The sequence below is a fragment of the Schistocerca americana genome, chromosome 2, assembly GCF_021461395.2.
Source record: "Schistocerca americana isolate TAMUIC-IGC-003095 chromosome 2, iqSchAmer2.1, whole genome shotgun sequence".
In the NCBI taxonomy this organism is placed as follows: domain Eukaryota; kingdom Metazoa; phylum Arthropoda; class Insecta; order Orthoptera; family Acrididae; genus Schistocerca; species Schistocerca americana.
The window spans coordinates 70613790-70627313 of NC_060120.1; positions in this window are offsets into that span (position 1 = coordinate 70613790).

Sequence of the window (13524 nt, forward strand, 5' to 3'; positions counted from 1 at the left end):
TGCAGCAGCGTGGCGATTTTGCTGGGTCTGAAACTGAAACATCTGTGTTAGCTGCATTGCATCTAATGCTTGCAGCTGAGGCGCTTCAGCAGGGGGTGGGATAGGTGGGTTGCTCATTTTGGACTATGCAAATGCAATAAACATACTAGGCAAACACTATAAGAGATTCTGTTGAAGCAAGTAAACACGCCCCTGCAAAGAAAAAAGGATGCAGAATTAAGGCGCCCGCTACGGTCGCAGGTTCGAATCCTGCCTCGGGCATGGATGTTTGTGTTGTCCTTAGGTTTAACTAGTTCTAAGTTCTAGGGGACTAATGACCTCAGCAGTTGAGTCCCATAGTGCTCAGAGCCATTTGAACCATTTTTGAATTAAGGCGCCAGCAAAACACAGTAGAAATTTCATGGCAGCCGTGCACGGGGTTCTTCTTACTCGCCGCCAAATGTTGAATCCTGCCTAGTCGTCAAAGATGGGGTGTCTGGGGAACCTGCTTTCTCGGATCGTTATGCAAACACTTCAAACAAATCGTATTAATGAGTTTATTACAAAATGAACAATGACAATACTTACCTTTGAGAATAACACAGAAGTGTCGCAAGCTAAGGGCGACCTCTAAACTATGCAAGGTTCTTCACTATAGACAATGCTATGTAGTACAAGCGAAATGACTAGTCTTGAAGCTATTGTAGAACTGGGCCGCGACCAGTCGGGCGTGGCGCTAATGTCCTCTTCGCATAGAGGCCGCTGCTGTTGCGTTGTCGTCCTGGAGAGGGGTCGGTCAGCGTGCAAATGGCTGACGTCTTCTTCACAGCCCCCTCTGCTCTCTGGCGTGCCGGCGCTTGACTTTACTCCGGAACACAGTCGATTGACGCTGTCGATATGAACTTTCAATTGGGTGTATAGCTCGATGATAGATCGCACAGTGTCTTCGAAATCTCAGAGAATTGATCGGCGGTGAAACTTGTTTCCTGGGTATTGATAGCCACAACTCAGAACTCACAGCGTGAACTTGGTAGTGATTGAATGCCACCCAACACTAGTTGGGTCGATATAATGCCGGCAGTTGTGGCCGAGTGGTTCTAGGCGCATCAGTCCGGAACCGCGCTGCTGCTATGGTCGCAGGTTCGAATCCTGCCTCGTGCATGGATGTGTGTGCTGTTCTTGGGTTAGTTAGGTTTAAGTAGTTTTAAGTCTAGGGGACTGATGGTCTCAGATGTTAAGTCCCATAGTGCTCAGAGCCATTTGAACCATTTTTTTATTTTTTTATTTTTAAATTAAAAATTAGCAGAGATAAAATTCCTCAGTCAGCTGAAATTATCGATGTATAGACCTACAGTTGCGTGCATCAACTTGTAAGGGTACAGTACCCTTACGTAGTATCGATTATGCACTATGCCGAGATCATACATGGTTTAAGCAAAGACTGCAATGCAGTCAACAATGTGCGAGTGGGTAACCAGTAGTCGAGTGTTGGAGTCCGTGGGTGGAAGTCGGGTGTGAGAGGCAAGAGAGAGAGAGGTTGCTCGGTAGTGAGGCAGGAGATGAGTGGCAGAATGGCACAGAGTGTTTGATGTTCATAAATGTTTATAAATTGAGTTATTTAATTAATAAATTCCAGCATTTAAGAAAGGAGATTTTATCATTTAGTAGTTTTCACAATAACGGAAGTGGACAACAATGAGTCTCATGACAAGGAGGAAAGATATATACACTCCTGGAAATGGAAAAAAGAACACATTGACACCGGTGTGTCAGACCCACCATACTTGCTCCGGACACTGCGAGAGGGCTGTACAAGCAATGATCACACGCACGGCACAGCGGACACACCAGGAACCGCGGTGTTGGCCGTCGAATGGCGCTAGCTGCGCAGCATTTGTGCACCGCCGCCGTCAGTGTCAGCCAGTTTGCCGTGGCATACGGAGCTCCATCGCAGTCTTTAACACTGGTAGCATGCCGCGACAGCGTGGACGTGAACCGTATGTGCAGTTGACGGACTTTGAGCGAGGGCGTATAGTGGGCATGCGGGAGGCCGGGTGGACGTACCGCCGAATTGCTCAACACGTGGGGCGTGAGGTCTCCACAGTACATCGATGTTGTAGCCAGTGGCCGGCGGAAGGTGCACGTGCCCGTCGACCTGGGACCGGACCGCAGCGACGCACGGATGCACGCCAAGACCATAGGATCCTACGCAGTGCCGTAGGGGACCGCACCGCCACTTCCCAGCAAATTAGGGACACTGTTGCTCCTGGGGTATCGGCGAGGACCATTCGCAACCGTCTCCATGAAGCTGGGCTACGGTCCCGCACACCGTTAGGCCGTCTTCCGCTCACGCCCCAACATCGTGCAGCCCGCCTCCAGTGGTGTCGCGACAGGCGTGAATGGGGGGACGAATGGAGACGTGTCGTCTTCAGCGATGAGAGTCGCTTCTGCCTTGGTGCCAATGATGGTCGTATGCGTGTTTGGCGCCGTGCAGGTGAGCGCCACAATCAGGACTGCATACGACCGAGGCACACAGGGCCAACACCCGGCATCATGGTGTGGGGAGCGATCTCCTACACTGGCCGTACACCACTGGTGATCGTCGAGGGGACACTGAATAGTGCACGGTACATCCAAACCGTCATCGAACCCATCGTTCTACCATTCCTAGACCGGCAAGGGAACTTGCTGTTCCAACAGGACAATGCACGTCCGCATGTATCCCGTGCCACCCAACGTGCTCTAGAAGGTGTAAGTCAACTACCCTGGCCAGCAAGATCTCCAGATCTGTCCCCCATTGAGCATGTTTGGGACTGGATGAAGCGTCGTCTCACGTGGTCTGCACGTCCAGCACGAACGCTGGTCCAACTGAGGCGCCAGGTGGAAATGGCATGGCAAGCCGTTCCACAGGACTACATCCAGCATCTCTACGATCGTCTCCATGGGAGAATAGCAGCCTGCATTGCTGCGAAAGGTGGATATACACTGTACTAGTGCCGACATTGTGCATGCTCTGTTGCCTGTGTCTATGTGCCTGTGGTTCTGTCAGTGTGATCATGTGATGTATCTGACACCAGGAATGTGTCAATAAAGTTTCCCCTTCCTGGGACAATGAATTCACGGTGTTCTTATTTCAATTGCCAGGAGTGTATTATGCTAAAATAATTAAAATATAACTTCACCTACAGCGTATGCGAATAATATAGTTCGGTGTGTACTTACTAGGGTGTGGATTCACCTTTCTTCGCACCCAATACAATGTCGCGATTCTGTGTTAAATCGATTAGACAAGCCCTTGATAAGTTGAAAGGGATTGAAAACACTCATTTTTGACCTGGTGCACTATCTTTAGTTGTTCTTGAATGAAATATATACATATGTGAACGCTTCCTACTGAATCTGATGTATGCAACAAGGTGAGAGTACAAAACACACAGTTCAAAAGTTCTGATGATGATTTAACGCCATCCAACAGACCTTAGGTCCATTTGTAAAAGTAAAATTAATAGCGCAACACTGCACTGGAGTGCATGACACACGAAACTGTAGTTATCCCTCCTATAAACAGAAAGCGGTCTATTAGTTAGGACGTTTTAAGTGATTCCTCACATAAATTATAAGCGATTTACGTTTTACATACATCCAACGTATCCAACAGCTTTCTTAAGGTACAGCCTTCTGGAGTTTATTATCATCAGGTCGATGTGTGAGCTATTAAGCTCAACGTCATCATAAAGAAGATTAACATAGATAAATTGCAGTTGTTTCAAAGAAAATGCCTTTTTTGCATGCTGCACATCGAAATTTTTATTTTTATTTATGCACCCAGACGCGTTTCGCCTTTTTTACAAGGCATCTTTAGTGGGTGTCAGGTAGCTTCTAATTCACTGCATCTAAGCAAACTGCTTTTTCTCATCTGGCAGCCACGTGGACATCTTACAGTTAATTGTTTACGTTACACATCACTGTGGACATCTTACAGTTCACTGTTTACGTTACACATCACTGTAACTGCCATCTTTTTAACAATCTCTATATTAAAAAGATGGCAGTCACAGTGATGTGTAACATAAACAGTGAACTGAAAGTGAACTGTAAGATGTCCACCTGGTTGCCAGATGAGAAAAAGCAGTTCGCTTAGATGCAGTGAATTAGAAGTTACCTGACAGCCACTGAAGATGCCGTGTAAAAAAGCGTCTGGGTGCATAAATAAAAACAAAAATTTCGATGTGCAGCATGCAAAAAAGGCATTTTCTTTGAAACAACTGCAATTTATATACAGCTGCTGCGAAAATGGCCACTACAAGAAACGTGTGAACATAGATACTTTATGGATAGAGCTCGTGAGAGTAGATCTGTGATATAGTCTTCCTTAGTACAGCATATGTGCTGGTGATTTTGGTCACTCAGTATTTCTAAGATCAAAGCTTGATGACAAGTGTCGTAGGTTTACGATCGAAGCTAGATGGCAGCACTCTACGTCTATCCCGAAGTGTTACAAAAGATATGCAAGAGTTAACTGTCGGACACATACATCACACATTTCCACAGGATTTGTAAACCATCTCAGATGATTGCAGGTGTGATTCCTTCAACAACATGGTTGCGTTATAATTGCTTTGCTGGTCAGTGTTGCGAAGTATTCCAGATGTGACAGGGAAGATTCTTTTAGAAATTTGATACAGCGTTTCACATTAGGGAATTTCCTGCAGTTCGTCTGTACGTAACTGGACCTTCCTACAGCCAACAGTACACAATTAATGTAGCAGAAGTATCATGATTGTATGTATTAGACTACCGTCATACTATATAGTCTGTCAAACGAGAGTAACACAATTCTACCCTCCCGCCACAGACACTCATCCTGCTGGAAGACAGTACACAAGTTGTTATACTGTACTGTGAATGTCCCGTATCTCAATATACGTTATCGACAGAAAGACATAGACATCAAATGGTTCCAAGCGATTTCGTAATCATTTGGGATGAACACTGTTGTTAGTCGCATTGGTCGGCAGTAGCACTATTGAGTCTTATGTTACGGTGAATCATAATGATATTCATGCTGGAAAATACGTTATCAGAGTTCTAAAAGAGGCGTGGTCGGTGTGGGGAAGTTGGTAGCGTACTAGTGGATTTGTAGTAGTACAATAATTCCATAGATTCAACCAATAGATCCAAATGAAAATTAGATGAAGTAGATTCCCATTATAGGTGCAAATAGGCGCTCATTTAGCTGTAATAATAGATTCTTGACCATAGATTCTCAACTAGTCGTGCTACAGTGATCACACACTCTTCTGGTGGGCGACAGTACTACTTTATAACTAATACTGATTTTCGTTGTGGGTAGTCTTGGTGTGATGGAAATTTGATATAGATGATCGTGATATGTTAAACCCCAAAAATCCTTCCTACAAACAGAAAGTGATCCAACGTCCCTCCTAGTATTGCATTTTTAAGCGTTTCCTCACATAAATTGTGTTTTACCTTATGCATAGGACATCGAACATTTCCAGTGGATTTCTTACCAGCATTCATGCCCAGAGTTCAGGCTTACTACAAGCTCCATAACAGATTGGAGCGGGACGCATAGAATTGTTTCCGTACATTGAGTTTCGACTATCCTCATTATCTACACCACTAGCATCGTATAGCGCACTAATGAATGTGGTGTTAGTCTGTGCATTGTTAAATGTATTGTTATCAGATCGAGAGTTCAATGTGGTGCTACTTTTTTAAATTCCATGATCTGCTGACACTAAAGTAGTGTTGTTAGGCTATGATTGATGTTGTGTACTATTTCACACACAACAGCAAGGGAGGTGGGCTACAGAGTAATGCAGCAGCTGTCGTCATAGGGAAGCAGAACAGAAATGATTAGCGAGCACATAAACACAGAAAACAGACGATTTAATTAACTTATAGCTTTCTCTAACTGTTGCAAAGACACAACAGAAAAGAACTAACAGCAGTAAATTCCAGCTATTACAAGAAGCTAACTAATGAGTGTCGCGCAGTGTGACGCTCGCATTACTAATGCACTAGCGAACTGACTAACACTGACTACTGCCGAAGACTGAGACTTGGCGTGTGGTTGCTGCAGGCCGTCACATATCGTGGTGATAAAGTGCACTCATAGAGACACTGAAGGCGTGGCTCATCGGGCGTGTATCTTTGGAGCTACTGCGTCCCCACACCTTCAGTCTCGGTGTCTGTCAGAACTGTGCATTTCCTTTGCCAAATGTGAAACGCCAGTGGCAGTAATATCGATCTGTGATATCATAACTGATATCAATTACATCGGAATTCACCACAGATAACTGCACTGTTCAACTCTCAAACACTGACAATGTTACTGGATTACCATACAATGTGTGTAAGAACCACACATCAACAGTGACAATGTACACACATGTTCAGAAAAAAACCGGAACACCTTGAACAACTAGAGAGAGGAAGTTCGCATTCACAGGAAATGTACATTAGTATGTTCTGCAGAATTAATTAGCATTTCAGTCACCTCAGTTCAGCAAGTGTCCTGTTGGCTTGTAGGCACAGGATCCGCCATGCGCCCTGATAACTTGCTCCATTCGTGATGGCATCGACATGTACACTACTGGCCATTAAAATTGCTACACCAAGAAGAAATGCAGATGATAAACGGGTTTCATTAGACAAATATATTATACTAGAACTGACATGTGATTACATTTCCACGCAATTTGGGTGCATAGCTCCTGAGAAATCAGTACCCAGAACAACCACCTCTGGCCGTAATAACGGCCTTGATACGCCTGCGCATTGAGTCAAACAGAGCTTGGATGGCGTGTGCAGGTACAGCTGCCCATGCAGCTTCAACACGATACCACAGTTCATCAAGAGTAGTGACTGGCGTATTGTGACGAGCCACTTGCTCGGCCACCATTGACCAGATTTTTCAATTGGTGAGAGATCTGGAGAATGTGCTGGCCAGGGCAGCAGTCGAACATATTCTGTATTCATAAAGGCCCGTACAGGACCTGCAACATGCGATCGTGCATTATTCTGCTGAAATGTAGGGTTTCGCAGGGATCGAATGAAGGGTAAAGCCACGGGTCGTAACTCATCGGAAATATAACGTCCACTGATCAAAGTGCCGTCAATGCGAACAAGAGGGGACCGAGACGTGTAACCAATGGCACCCCATACCATCACGCCGGGTGATACGCCAGTATGGCGATGACGAATACACGCTACCAATGTGCGCTCACTGCGATGTCGCCAAACACGGATGCGACCACCATGATGCTGTAAACAGAAACTGGATTCATCCGAAAAAATGACATTTCGCCGTTCGTGCATCCTGGTTCGTCGCTGAGTACACCATCGCCGGCGCTCCTGTCTGTGATGCAGCGTCAAGGGTAACCGCAGCCACGGTCTCCGAGCTGATAGTCTATGCTGCTGCAAACGTCGTCGAACTATTCGTGCAGATGGTTGTTGTCTTGCAAATGTCCCTATCTTCTGACTCAGGTATCGAGACGTGGTTGCACGATCCGTTACAGCCATGCGGATAAGATGCCTGTCATCTCGACTGCTAGTGATACGAGGCCGTTGGGATCCAGCGCGGCTATCCCTATTACCCTTTTGAACCCACCGATTCCATATTCTGCTAACAGTCATCGGATCTCGACCAAAGCGAGCAGAAATGTCGCGATATGATAAACCGCAATCGCGATAGGCTACAATCTGACCATTATCAAAGTCGGAAACGTGATGGTACGCATTTCTCCTCCTTACACGAGGCATCACAACAACGTTTCACCAGGCAACGCCGGCCAACTGCTGTTTGTGTATGAGAAATCGGATGGGAACTTTCCTCATGTCAGCACGTTGTAGGTGTCGCCACCGGCGCCAACCTTGTGTGAATGCTCTGAAAAGCTAATCGTTTGTATATCACAGCATCTTCTTCCTGTCGGTTAAATTTCGCGTCTGTAGTACGTCATCTTCGTGGTGTAGCAATTTTAATGTCCAGTAGTGTATATGGCGCGAATGGCGTTCTGTGATATAGCCATCCATGCTGCATTCACCAGGTTCTAAAGTTCATCTGTGGTTGTTGGCATTGGGTCACAGCACTGCACCTGTCGTTTGACCATATCCCACAAATTTTGGTTTGCCGAAAAGTCTGGTGATCTGGCGGGGCAGGACATAAAGTTGACATCCTGTGACACGAATTTGGCACATCTTCATGGAGCAATATCTGGCCATGCACTGTCTTGCTGAAAAATGGCATATGGGGAGTTGTGCAGAGAGGGTATGGCTATGGGTAGCAGGACGTCATTCACGTGGGTAACACCGGTCACAGTGCCCTGGACACGCAACAACTGTGATTTGTGGCTGTACCCAATAGCACCCCGCACCATAAGGTCTTGACATGGCGCTGTATGTCTCGTGAAAATGCAGTCACTGTCATGCCACTCCTCCTGTCTGCGGCGAACCAAAATTCGGCAATCATTTCCAAACAAACAGAACTGGATTCGTACGAAAACGCCATCTGAAGCCATTCCTCTCCTCAGTGACGTTGTTCCGTACACCGTTGCCATCTAGTATGACATTCGTCAAAGGTAGGCTGAGAAGTGGATGACGTGCACGTAACCCATTGTAATCTCCCTCTTACTAATCGGCCTATCCTGCTTGCGATATAAAGTATGAACGTGGATCGAGTGTATGCCTAATGGATTTTTACTAATTATTTAAGGCTATCTTTCCCGAAGAAGTGATATCGAGTAGGAGGAAAGTGTGCAACCGACCCTTCTGATGGAAAGTCCACTAAAAATAAAAGTTATTAAACCGATCAGGGATATAATTTGGAAACTGAAAGTTATTTTGTGCATTCACTCACGAACAACACTGGACAGAAAGGGGTACCACTGATCATGAATCCGAAAGTTACACTAATGAACGAAAAGGAAATAATTAACGGTCGCCAGCCCACTAGGGCAATTTACATCCAAAATCCTGTACAAGATGATGGGAAAGAAAAACATGTATTGTTAAACACTGACGTGGCAACTGAAGGTTGCTAGGTTTTTTGACACTAATTTTAAGCGACTATGTAATGATAAAGAAAACTCAGAAGTCACTCTTATGTTATGTTTGGCATTAAATTTTGAAAAAGGCAATCGAATAATGATTTGAAAATATGCAATTAAACTGTAAGTTAGTACTGAACTTCGTTATGTGGACAATGACTTTCAGTGACCTCAGCATAACGTCATCAAAGAAATTTAGAAAAAAAGCAAGAACTTTTTACTTTGCCGTTACTTATTTTGCAAATTGGATTTCATATTATTGTCTGAACAACTGAGCCTTTTTTACTGACTTGGACAGAATTAAATACTAGAATACATACCAAACCAAACAGCCATGTTCTCCTAGCTATATGTAAAATAAATAAAACTTCCGCACTCTTAGCTTGTGCATTTTTTTAGATTTGGATTTTTTCCAGTGATTGATTCTCAAACTTGAAAAATGAAATTGCTTTACTTTAGTCATGTACTGAAGCCTCTGTTGTACAATAGTTAAAGGAAAGTAGACTGAGGCTAAAATTCTTAAATGAGAATTTATTCATTAATAAACTGGCTGTAACTATTCAATTTGATGATTGACACTCGGTTAGCATATTAGGAAAAAAAGGAACAAGGATCCTGCTTGGTAACAGTGTCTGGGTGCAATGAGGACAATCGCCCTGAGTTTAACTGCTTATTATTTAAATAAATCTTATCAATCAAATCACATTCAGTAGTGCTGCTGGGATAGCCGTTAATACTTTCTACCAATGAACAGTCTTACTTCAGAGCTGTGCATACGACGAAACTCAGAGCCGACGACGAAACTGTGTTGCTGGAAAAATGGCTCTGAGCACTATGGGACTCAACTGCTGAGGTCATTAGTCCCCTAGAACTTAGAACTACTTAAACCTAACTAACCTAAGGACATCACACACATCCATGCCCGAGGCAGGATTCGAACCTGCGACCGTAGCGGTCGTGCGGTTCCAGACTGCAGCGCCTTTAACCGCACGGCCGCTTCGGCCGGCTGTGTTGCTGGAACCGCTGCTGTTGTTGAAGACGGTAGCATATTGTGGAGCCACGGCTAATTATAGGAACGGGCAATCGTAATTAATACAGCCTCTTCCGCCCGTCCACTGTCCGCACTCCTGCTCTAGACATCTGGCCGGCGCGCATACATGGTGCGCCGAAAATGGTCCTCTCTACTGCGAGAGCGTTAACACCACACTTCCGCACACTACAAGCGCTGGAACCCGTCTCTCTCTCTCTCTCTCTCTCTCTCTCTCTCTCTCTCTCTCTGCGCGCTCTGCGCAACACTCCCTACCCATAGATTTTGCAACGCACAAGCACTGCTATTATCGTTTCTAGTCGATGCAAATAACAATTACTTTGGCTTTTTCCCAGAGCTTATAAGTTTCACAGTAAAACACAGGTAAATACAATGAAACATCAACAGACTTCTACCTAAATGTACACACAGTGATACAATCTCCTTACTTGTTAAAAGAAAGCATTTAAATTACAAATATTTACATACAATTAAAAACAAATAAAATTATATATCGGTAGCATGTGCCATGCATCCTGCATTTCCGGTGTTACAGCATGCCATAATAAACGGCGCCGGACTGTTACCCCTGATAGTGTACGATGTGTTTCACTGTTTCACTGTTGTGTCAGAGTCCAGAAAGAAGCCGATCTGTCCTTCAGTGACTTTCGGATGAGGTGTCGATCTTCTTGTGTGTGTGTGTGTGTGTGTGGGAGGGGGGGTCTGGGTGGTGCGACCTGACTCATCTCGTCGTCTTCTACGGCAGCAATTTCGCGAATGGGTGCATCACATTCTCTCATGCCAATAATGCGCCCGCTTTCAGATTCATTGATTTAATGATACTGTTCATTCATATGTCTGCGAGGCATTCTGCACGTCTGTTCAAGTCACACTGATCCATTACCTTCGGTTTATAGCGACACCAAGAGCCGCAGACATACAGGGTGATTCAAAAAGAATACCACAACTTTAAAAATGTGTATTTAATGAAAGAAACGTAATATAACCTTCTGTTATACATCATTACAAAGAGTATTTAGAAAGGGTTTTTTTCACTCAAAAACAAGTTCAGAGATGTTCAATATGGCCCCCTCCAGACACACAAGCAATATCAACCCGATACTCCAACTCGTTCCACACTCTCTGTAGCATATCAGGCGTAACAGTTTGGATAGCTGCTGTTATTTCTCGTTTCAAATCATCAATGGTGGCTGGGAGAGGTGGCCGAAACACCATATCCTTAACATACCCCCATAAGAAAAAATCGCAGGGGGTAAGATCAGGGCTTCTTGGAGGCCAGTGATGACGTGCTCTGTCACGGGCTGCCTGGCGGCCGATCCATCGCCTCGGGTAGTTGACGTTCAGGCAGTTACGGACAGATAAGTGCCAATGTGGTGGCGCTCCATCCTGCTGAAATATGAATTGTTGTGCTTCTTGTTCGAGCTGAGGGAACAGCCAATTCTCTAACATCTCCAGATATTGTAGTCCAGTCACAGTAGCACCTTCGAAGAAAAAGGGACCAAAAACTTTAATGGCTGAAATGGCGAACAAATGTACAACTAAATGAAACTTTATAGCTCCCTTAATTCGCCGACAGATAGTGCTTAGCTCTGCCTTTTGTCGTTGCAGAGTTTTAAATTCCTAAAGTTGTGGTATTCTTTTTGAATCACCCTGTATTTTACCAGTAGCTGACGTTGTGCAAAGATATCGATGTTGCCCTTGAACCCGCGGGCCAACAGGGTTCAAAGGCTAATCATTTCTGCAGAACATACTAATGTACATGTCTTGTGAGTATGAACGTCTAAACTCTAGTCGTTCAAAGTGTTCTCTTTTCTCTGAACATGTGTTTACATCAACAACGAGACTACCACACAGTGCACTGATTTTCAGAAAACTGATGCATTTCAGCAAAATCATCGAGCATCTGATATCCTTATGTGTACAGATTTATGGAATTGTCTGGTCAAGCTTTATAGGGCTGATCCATGGGAACACTCTGCTATGAATTTCTAGCATGTTATTCACATGTGACATTCCAACGCAAAAAATCACTTAGACAAAGCATGTTATTTCTGGTCTACATCCTCCTGTACCATGAAACACGTATGTAACATAGCAGCGATGGCGAGGCATTGTAGCATCTGTGACCAGAGAGTATGCGCTTGACCGCGCGAGTGTTGCGAGCGGTTCTCAGTCTGTCTGTCAGTCGTTGCGAGTCTGTAGCCCTGTCTAGTTGAGAGCAGTACTCTGTCAGTAGTGGTCGCGAGCAGTAGCTCTGTTCAGTAGCGTGCAGTACGCTAGTAGTCGTCATGCAGAGCGGTCGGTCAGTGGTAGCAGTCCAGTGGGATTGCGTGATGTGGTCTGGCGACAACACTCGTCAAGATGCTGGATGAGGTATACTGTTAATTAAGATAATCATCGGATAATGTAAAGTTTAACTATTGTAACTAATTTTCAACAAGTGCCCCCAATAATAACTTTGATTTCAAAAGCAATTTTACATAAAATTTTCATTTAATTGAAGTAACTATTTGGTTCCACTTCCCTTAAACAAAAGTTTCAGTTTTCAATTAGATTACAAAAAAAAAAGGAATATTATTATTTGCAATGCAGTTCCTCCAAGCGGTGCGCAACAACAAGAGCAGAAATCTGATTAGGTGTTGTAATGAGGTAAGAATTTTAATTTTGGTTTTTTGCACAGGGCCAAAGACCGATATTTCGGTTTAATTGAATCATTATTATCACTGAGATTTTCTTATCACTGAATGGACTTTAATTTTTATGAAGAACTTATACTTGAGTCAGATTGCGATTCTCACTTTTATTGTCATTAAATTTAATTGCTAGGGAGGTTACGTTTGGCTCCCATTTCTATTAAGTATTGTCTTTACATTCTTGTAAATTTTAGTGGAGAGGTTACACTTAGCGCAATGTCCTTTGGCATTCCATAAATAATACTTCTGTCTTGTAAAATTTTGTGGGGAGGTTACAACCACTACCCTGAAAGTAGCAATCACCATGGATGGACATGCCTAAACCAGAAGTACATTCCATCAGCTATTTGTAGGTGACCTGCTTCTCCTCCTCCACCCCCCCCCCCCTTTCAATTTCAAGTCTACCAACATGTTATCGACTCACCTGTAATATAATAGAGTCAACCATTTAGCAGAATAACACTATTTCTATGACATCATCCTGTGGGTACTAAGCTACTTGTTCGTGTATTTAGAATTAAAGATGGTGATCCAAGATGACGATACATGACATCATAGATAACATCAGAATCCAATACAGCGATCCATTACGTCATTAGTGACGCCAAAATCCAAGATGACTGATCTAGGGATATGGGAACAGTCCAAAATGGTTCTTCCTGTTTCTGGGGTGCTATAGTTGTGAAACCCCATCACTCATCCTCAGCAGTTAGGCATACAAGGCATCAAGTGG